This window comes from Caretta caretta, chromosome 1 (assembly GCF_965140235.1).
Source record: "Caretta caretta isolate rCarCar2 chromosome 1, rCarCar1.hap1, whole genome shotgun sequence".
NCBI lineage: Eukaryota > Metazoa > Chordata > Testudines > Cheloniidae > Caretta > Caretta caretta.
This window is the reverse complement of record NC_134206.1, coordinates 70,291,301-70,300,623: the sequence shown is the minus strand read 5'-3', so window position 1 is coordinate 70,300,623 and position 9,323 is coordinate 70,291,301. Positions and strand designations below refer to the sequence as shown.

Sequence of the window (9,323 nt, the reverse complement as noted above, 5' to 3'; positions counted from 1 at the left end):
GAGTCCACTCAGTGTAGATGGGAGTCTCCCATGGTCCATTGTCAACCAAGTGTGTTTCTTGATGAGCCAGTTAATTCTAATAGTCCCTCCAAGATGTGCTGAGGGTTAGCTTGTAGGGGTTACCCCAGAAGAAGACATTTGAAATCCAAGTATAGAGCCAATATTTATAACTTCATATACAATACCGATACATGAAAACAGATAGCATAATCATAACCAACAAATCATAACCTTTTAATAGACCTCACTTGACAACCTTTGTACAAGATTTGCTGCAAATATATAATAGCAATTGCAACAGTAATCTATCTGGTCATATTTTAATCAGATAATGTCACACTGGGAAACCCCGATTCAAGTCCCTCCTCTACCTGAGGGAAAAAGATTTAAATAAGGGTCTGACCCTCTCAGGTGAGTGGTCTTACCATTGGATTATGGGATATTCTGAGGTGCTCCCTCAGTCTCTTGTTGAAGCTGTTGCATTCTTGATAATTTAGAGAGTCATTGGAGTCAGGGGCCTGGATCCCTGGGTTTCCAACTTCCCAGGTGACTGCTCTAACCATTCTCCACTTTGTGCTCACTTGCTCTAGTCCAGTGACACTTTAAGAGAGAGAGAGAGGGAGGGTGAGCATAAGAATGACTGTCATCTGGTGGTTAGAACACTCACCATGGAGGTGGAAGACCCAGTATCCTGTTCCCCTGACTCTTTGATTATTTATCCAGGAGAGACTGTGGGAGCCCCACATCAGAGTATTAGTTCGTGTACCACTGAGTTCGACAGGAGTTTTATGCATCACAGTAGTACCTAAAACTGGGATATTACTGCATTATGCATCTAGGCCTCCCCAGCAATCTATGCCCCCCATCTTAAATCTCATAGAGGTGGCTTACAGTGAAGACAGCATCTACAATAAACAAATTGGTAACCATTGCAAGTTTCTCCCCCACGACCTTGAACGAATATCAAATATAGATCAACAGCCTGTGCAGGGTTAATGGTAAGAGAAGAACATTAATTCATTGTCTTACTCCTTGGGGAATGCAACAAGAATGACTTAGCTACATAACCAAGCTATTTAGAGGACATACCCTACAACAATGCCTAGAGCAGCATTTTCTTAAGGGAAGTGAGTCCTTGCATTTATCAGAATTCATGGATTAAAAGAATGCAAATAGAAGCTGTGAGGTGAAGGAATATATTTTTCTTCAAACTATGTAAGGTACATTGATGGAAAGTAAATCAAACATGATTGTGTCATGACAAATGTCCTCTTTACATAATCAGAGATTAGAAAAGCACAATAACTTTGTATTTTGATGTAAAGTACTTTAAATCTATAAACAATGATTTTAAATAAACAGAACTCTTTACTTTGCTGTTTTATGAGAGAAAAGGGTGCTTTGTTCTTCTTTCACAAAAAGAAAAAACCCTTTCTTCTGAGTTCTCACTATAGAACTTTTCCCAACCTTTGTTCTTACCCTGCCATCCACCTGTCCACACTTAATTTGCTGTTTCAGTTAAATTTTCAGTACACAAGGAAATGGACTATTGGTAATAGTTGTGCACTGTTCTGTTCTATTATTTGTAGTGCATGAAATACATACAAACACCTTCCAGAGTTATACAAAGAGATTTATGTTGGGGAATTTTCCTCACCAGTCTCTCTTTTTGAATTACTTTTGGAGTATGGTTCTACTCATTAAATAACTTACAGTAATGTACTAGTATCTTGAGTTTTGACAGCATTTTATAGCATCCAGGCATACAAATATAGCCAAGAGTTTGAGTAGATTCTGAATATCTGAAGTCTCTTGAGCTTTCTATGTTCCTTATATTCCACCCTAATTATACCAGTTTCCTTGAGCCAACTGAGTTATGGTGAAAATGTGTTATTCTAATGAAGGTGATGACAAAATTGATGTACCTGGAAAGCTAAATCCAGTTGCCTTAAAGAAAGTGCAAGAGCAGGTAAATCCTTAACACCAATGAAATGTGTATTAAAAACAAAAAATAACCTAAACTAGATAAAGGATAGAAGTAATAAAATAAGATAAAAGAACTATTTTAAAAATGGGCAATTGATTTGACTATACAGTGAACACATTTGGGGTAAACCAGAGAAAATTGCTTCATTTTCCAATTATACATCCATTTGTGAATTTCGAAGATCTTGACATATTTTAATACTATACAGTATTTGTGCACGTTAAGGGCTACATTGTCAAAAGCTTGTGCATATGTAACTAACCATAATGCACCAACCTCTTTGATGTGGAGGTTCACCCATTACAGGAGAAGCTGGGCTACAGGGAAGTAGAATCTTGCCATACTGCTGCAGCTTGACACATTTTCCATGGAGCAGTATTACTTGTAAAGATATAAAAGCACATGTTAATGCCGTATTAGCATATGATAACATGATGGATCTTGGAATGACTGAACAGTCTCAGATGTCACTGGTGTGTATATTTCTGAGCAGCATGTGCAGATTCCTTGGCCAATACACGGAAAAATGGATCCTACTGTTATCAGGGTGGGAATGAAGAGTCATGACACCCACCCATTTAACTTGAAGTCCATGACTACGCCTTTGGTAACATTTTGCAAATTGCCCGGCTATTATTGTTGAAGTAGAAGTCAAAATATCCCCACCTATGATAGAAAGCCTTGACTACTTAAAAAGGTCTTCTCTTAGAATTTAAAGCAATTCTGTATACATTTCTGGAACTATATAGGATTAGAGAAGGAATAAAGGAATTGAACTACTGGGCCACATTCTGAAGCCAGTTTAGGAAACATGTGAGACCCAGCAGGTTATAGAACAGCCGGTATGCCATGTTGATGTATTTTTGAGAGAGAAGTGCCTAGCTGCCAGGGTGACTAGCATTCAATGTATGGCTCATGAATAGGTTTAGAGCAGGGGTTCCCAAACTTGGTTCATTACTTGTTCAAGGTAAGCCCCGGGCAGGCCATGAGACACTTTGTTTACCCGAGTTTCCGATGGTATGGCCACGGTTTGCCATTCCTAACCAATGGGAGCTGTGGGAAACAGCGTGGCCCAGGTCACCGCTCAGTATAAAAAGTGTCTCACAGCCCACCAGGGGCTTACCCTGAGCAAGCTACGAACCAAGTTTGGGAACCCCTGGTTTAGAGGAACTGTTCTTGCTACCTGGGTGGAAGTAATGGAAGACAAGAAACTCATTAATGAGCTCCAGTTTATTCCTCTTTTTCTTACTTGCTTTGGCAAATATGGCAGCAGTAGTTTCTAAGCCTTAGGACTGTATTACATCCAGCACGGGGAGAGGAAGGGACCAGGAAACCCCAAAATGTTAATGGGGGAAGGGTCTCAGATTGCTTGAGGAGAGTATCATCATCATAATGATTACCCCCCCCCCCCGGGGTCTTCTCCCATCTGAGATCCATATTGTAGGCTTTTGACTATGTGGCTACTTTCAGTCTCTCCATGGATTCACTCAGTGAGGGAAGAGTCTGCCCCCACTGGAATTCACATAGAACATGCCACCTCCTCCTCTGATGTAAGGGCCTGACTGTATTTTATGACAGTTAAACTGGACAGAGTTTTGGACTCACCCTCAGGAAGGGAGATTTAGAAGGCCACAGAAATTGTGTGCCACTGCCATTCAGGATACCAACTGGTCTGAAGTTTTTGATTATTTGTTATTGTCTGGGGCAGACAACCTCCACAATCAGGCTCAGACCTCTGGGCAGGACAGAGCACTAGCAGTCTGTAGCCAGCTCTCTGGCTGGGGCAGACAACATCCAAATGCAGGCCATCCAGCCTAAAGTGGGTAGGTTCCCACACTAGGGTGGAGTTGGCAGCAGGGGGTAGGAGGACCTGAGCCCACCCTACTCCACCAGGTCTCAGCCCAGGGCCTAATAGTGGTGGGGATCCTATCAAAACATGATGACAGTGGTTTCAGCAACACAACTGGACTAATATCTGGTTTCCCTGGGCTACTTCCTACCCCTACCTGTTTGTAGGACTTTTGTTGCTCATGAGCCCTCAGGCACCTCAGGTTACTTGACAGTCAGCAGTTCCAGCACCTCCTTGGGGTATTTGCTGAGTGGCAGCTCCTCAGGGTATTCCTCAAGAGACGGGGGTTGGGACAACTCAGTCCCAGGATCAGCAGCAAGGCAGACACACCTAACTCCTTCCCTGGCTCTCCCTCAACTGAGCTGGAGGCCCCGCCTCTTATACTTCCTGTTCTGTCCCTCTACTTCAGGCACAATGGGCAGGCCAAGCCTGGCTCCACCCACCAGGGGGCAGGGATGGTTCCTCCCTGTCAGCAACAAACAGAGGCCACTCCACCTCCCTACAATATAGGGGATAGGTAAGCAACAACAACCAAAGGACATCAATCATAAGAAAGAGTAACATGAAGCTGAAAAGGCAAAAGCACATGTACTACTTTGCTTATAGAGGTGTGATTTTTCTTCTAAAATGTGAAAACTGAAAAGCCCTTCTCTTGTATGCTATTAGTTTATGGTAAAGGGATACCTCTTCGAATTTGGCAGACACTATAGATTCTTGACATCTTGCGGTGTCTGCTGGCAACGTTCAGACACTCTGCTCAGGGAATGGGCCCATAAAATCAGCCTCTTCACAGTCAGCAGTGGAAAGTAGTCAAAAGGCCACAGCCTCACAGCTGTTATCTCTATTGCTCGGTGAGGAGGTTAGGCTAGTTTGATGTGAACCACATATCAGGCATATATTTACGTAGTGAAGCTTAGCACTGCCTTTCAGCTAAAAAAATACAACCTCTTTAGCACTGTAAGCAGCCAAGAAGGGAGAGAGAGGGGGGGAGATAGATTTTAGGGCAGATGTTCCCATGAAGTGTTAATAAATCAGGAGTGAAAGTTTTTCATTATGCACCCCTTGCAGCTGTAACGGATATACTTAACTCAGCCTCACAGCCCATTACTGCCAGTGTCTTTCTGAAAGAGAAGAATATAATAATAAAGGTATCAGAGTAGCAGCCGTGTTAGTCTGTATTCGGAAAAAGAAAAAAGGAGTACTTGTGGCACCTTAGAGACTAACCAATTTATTTGAGCATAAGCTTTTATGAGCTACAGCTCACTTCATCGGATGCATAAAGTGGAAAATACAGTGAGGAGATTTATATACACACAGACCATGAAAAAATGGGTGTTTATCATACGCATCGTAAGGAGAGCGATCACTTAAGATGAGCTATTACCAGCAGGAGAGTGGGGTGGCGGGAAAGAAAACCTTTTGAAGTGATAATCAAGGTTTTTCTGATCTAAAAGTGACTATTCTTCAACAAAAGAACTTTGAAAACAAGCTCCAACGAGAGACTGCTGAATTGGAATTAATTTGCAAATTGGATACAATTAATTTAGGCTTGAATAGAGACTGGGAGTGGTTGAATCATTATACAAAGTAAAACTATTTCCCCTAGTTTATTTCCCCCCCCCCCCCCGTTCCTCAGACGTTCTTGTTAACTCCTAGAAATGTGCTGGAAATGGCCCACCTTGATTATCACTTCAAAAGGTTTTCTTTCCCGCCACCCCACTCTCCTGCTGGTAATAGCTCATCTTAAGTGATCGCTCTCCTTAGGATGTGAATGATAAACACCCATTTTTTCATGGTCTGTGTGTTTATAAATCTCCTCACTGTATTTCCCACTTTATGCATCCGATGAAGTGAGCTGTAGCTCACAAAAGCTTATGCTGTAATAATAAAGGGAAGTTCTGGTATTAAAATGCTACAAATAATTTAGTCTAAAAGTCAGCTACTTATTTCAGGATCTACTATCCTACCTTTGTATTTTAATCACCTAACAATGGTAAGCACTCAAGTATTTTCCCAGCTGATGAGTCTAGATAAATTCCAGATCTTTTCCTATTCCAACATAGAGGCACTACTTTTACGCCTCATTTTCAAAATACTACCCCTCTGTGACTCATGCGTCCTACTAGCTTGGCCTGGCAGCAAATTGAACAGAACCTCTTTCCACAATGCAGGCTTACAATGTTTGATTACAGAGGCTGCGCAATATTTAGGGCTGAATTTCCTTAGGGGAATCAGTCTATGGATTTAACAGAACTCAGAAGAGGTACTTCAAATTTTTAAGGCTACATTTTTAAAACTGATCTAAATGTAATCTAACTTGTTCTAATAAAATGTGCTTATGCACCCAGGGTTGCAAAATAAGCATTTGTGTAAGGAAAATGACCTATTGTGACATTTGTTAGTTCCCCATTGTTTAATTTACAGTTGTGTGTACAACTGCATATTGCACCTATATAACATTTTAGAAAAACGGAGCCTTTATTGAAACCCTGAGGAGACAAAAAGTGAAACACAAGATAGGTTAAAATGGACCAGTTTTAAGGTTTCGTGTCCAAAGCCTTTAGGAACGTAATCTTATATAGCTATACACAGTTGGGCAATATAAACGTTTCTGAAGAAAAGCCAGCTCATTTCTGTACAGAAACATAGGGTGAAATCTTGGCCGCAATGAAGTCAATGCCAAAAAAATAAAAATAAAGTAAACCTCCTTGAATTCAATACATCTAGAATTACATCCATCGTCTTTACTGAGTTTATTTTTTTTTTAAAGTTTTTCAGGGTGAAGCAACATAACAGACCACAAGATGGAGCCAGAGACCCTTGATACAGGCTGTTTATTAATTATAATCTGTTTTTCCTGAGAACTCATTTTCAAAGAGGCATTTGAGAATAAGCTACAAATCCAGCATCTTAAACAATTGGTTAAAATAATTTGAAGTAGAACCTATATATTATTGTCTATGCTTTAATCATAAGGGAGTTCATACATTTTAATCACAGAAAAATTAAATGCACATTATCTTTTTATAAAATTGTTTTTTCCCTCTAAAGTTCATAGACAAATCAAAATGTAAATTCTCGGCATTCAGTGGATGTGTCTGTAAGAGAAGGGTATTGCTATTGCCATGGTTTCCACTGCATTGCTCCATAAGTGCTCCTGTGGTCTCATACTGCTTTCTAACTTTAGCTCTCTCCTGCATATGCGAGAAACTTGAAATATGTTCTGTTTACTCAGACTCAGCTTCCTTGTTGCCACTAAAATTGTTTACAGGACCAAAAACAAAGAAAAGAAATTAAAGCTCCTTTCATTCCAATGTGAAATGACTATCTTTAATCCCCTGATTTGGGGTTGATGAGGATTAGTGCAGCAGCATGGGGAAATATACTTTGTTATCTGCACCCTGTGGTTTCAACATTACCGGACAAATGAATCTGTAGTTCATGCTGCTGTGGGTTCTTGAGTAACTTTTTATCGCCTTACATTTCAGGGATAAAATGACTGATAACATTTCAAGGTGGTTAACTAATTTGACCAAAATGTATTTGTTGTATTGAGAGAAGTATATTATTATCTGTGCAACGGATTTTAGAAATTCAGATCCTGATCCCCTTGATGTCAATGGAAATTTGGCCACTAACTTCAGTAGAAGCAAGATTGGTCCATTATTAACCATGCTGGATATGACATTGATGACATATTTCCTGCCATGGCGTTTATCTTTGCAACAACTTCTGGAATGGTACTATAAGGAGCTGCTGCTGCTCAGAACAACAATCTTAGCAATAGCAATCCTGATTAATATTATTAGGAAGAACAAAATGAATGATCTATCTTTAAAAAATAAATTGCTGTCTGAACATGATTTGTATGTTTGACTATACAGAGATACTCAGACTTGTGTGGACACATTACAAAACAGACTGTTAAAGAAGGGTTTAATTTTTCTGTGCTTAAAAAAGGAAGAAAGTGAGACAGAGAGACAGCATGCCCAGGGCAAGTACTGTCAGGTAACAGAATAGTGCATTCTTCCTTTCTATCACTGCCATTATATACTTGCTCAGTGATGCATAAGAGTGTCTATCTTATCTCCAAGCTGCTTAGGAAAATCATGTATAAGTGACAAACATCTTAGAAACAATTACAAAAATTCTTGTTGCATGGCATTCCATCTTGCTGTTGCAATAATATTTCTATCTCCCTATCATCATCTCTCTAGTCTTAAAAAAAAAAAAAAAAAATCAGTGTTCTGTTATCTAGAATATTACTATATGCAAATAACAGTGATAGCTGAATACAGAAATGGAAAAGCAACAATATAAATGATGGAAGGAATTGGAAATGTGCATGTCCCCCACTTTTTTTTCTAATTTATCAGTGTAAAACTGAACTCCTTGACTGATACAGCTTAAGAGCTGGGCAATAGTTCTAAGCATAAAAAAAGAGAACATGCTGAAATATAACCAGCTTAAATAACCTGAACTGGAACATTCAGATTCCAAGCCTGCAAAATGTCAAATGTGTTCAGGACTGGCTTTTTTTTTTTTTTTTTTTTTTATTAAAGGGGAGCAACAACATGAAAGCAGAATATTTTGACACACATCCATAAAAATGCTGCCACAAATAGTTGGAGAGAAAATAAATGTCTTATCAGCCAGATTAAAAGTCAGACTGCTGCGGAATTTTGGAGGGGAGCACGCAGTCAAGGAACTGCCAGATACAGTAGAGTAAAGCAGGTCAAGTTTTATAACCCATTTACAGAGATATGGATATATCCCATCTGCAGTACAACTTTACCTTGTTGTAACTGGGTACCTTTATGTACTAAAAGGTTTAATGTAGCAGGTGGCTTAAAATTGGTCATAGCAAAAGAGAGAGAATCTTTCTGAAAAAGAAAATTGAACAGCTTGGACCAGCAAGAACTGGCAGCAGACAGTTGTCGCTGAAGCAGAGTCTGAGAAATAGCTTTGAGGGGGCTTACAATGAGGTGAAAGCAAGCAGGAAACGTAAAATGAGAACTTACCCAATCTTTGGTCATACCTTAGGTCCAACCAGCATCAACTAGAGCACTAATGTCAGTGAGTGAGATTTTATACCATGTGAGGGCACACCAATTTCTCTCTTTTCCTTCCCAGAAGGATCATAACCACAGTGGTACAGAACTGTCAAGGTCAGTGGTTCCCAAACTTGTTCCGCCGCTTGTGTGGGGAAAGCCCCTGGCGCACCGTGCTAGTTTGTTTACCTGCCGCATCCGCAGGTTCGGCCAATCACAGTTCCCAGTGGCTGCGGTTCACTGCTCTGGGCCAATGGGAGCTGCTGGAAGCGGCACGGGCCAAGGGATGTACTGGCCACCACTGCAGCCTGGGGCTTTCCTAGGCCAGAGCTCCCCAGCCCTGCTCCAAACTAGGGCCTCCATTCAGGTCTCTGTAGCCATGTCCCTCTTTCTCAGAACGAGAGAGAGAGCATACTGTTCTGTTCCTGGCTTTCAT

The 9,323-nt window shown here is 40.5% G+C and overlaps 1 long non-coding RNA gene across 1 annotated transcript; it reads right to left on the bottom strand.

Annotated features, from left to right (window-relative positions):
- Positions 1 to 2,300: 2,300 nt before the first annotated feature.
- LOC142069599 (uncharacterized) lies at positions 2,301 to 8,982 on the bottom strand. The gene is made up of 3 exons (XR_012665516.1): positions 8,858 to 8,982; positions 3,994 to 4,957; positions 2,301 to 2,368 (listed from the first exon to the last, which is right to left on the bottom strand). It is a non-coding gene; the product is annotated as an uncharacterized LOC142069599 (long non-coding RNA).
- Positions 8,983 to 9,323: the final 341 nt, after the last annotated feature.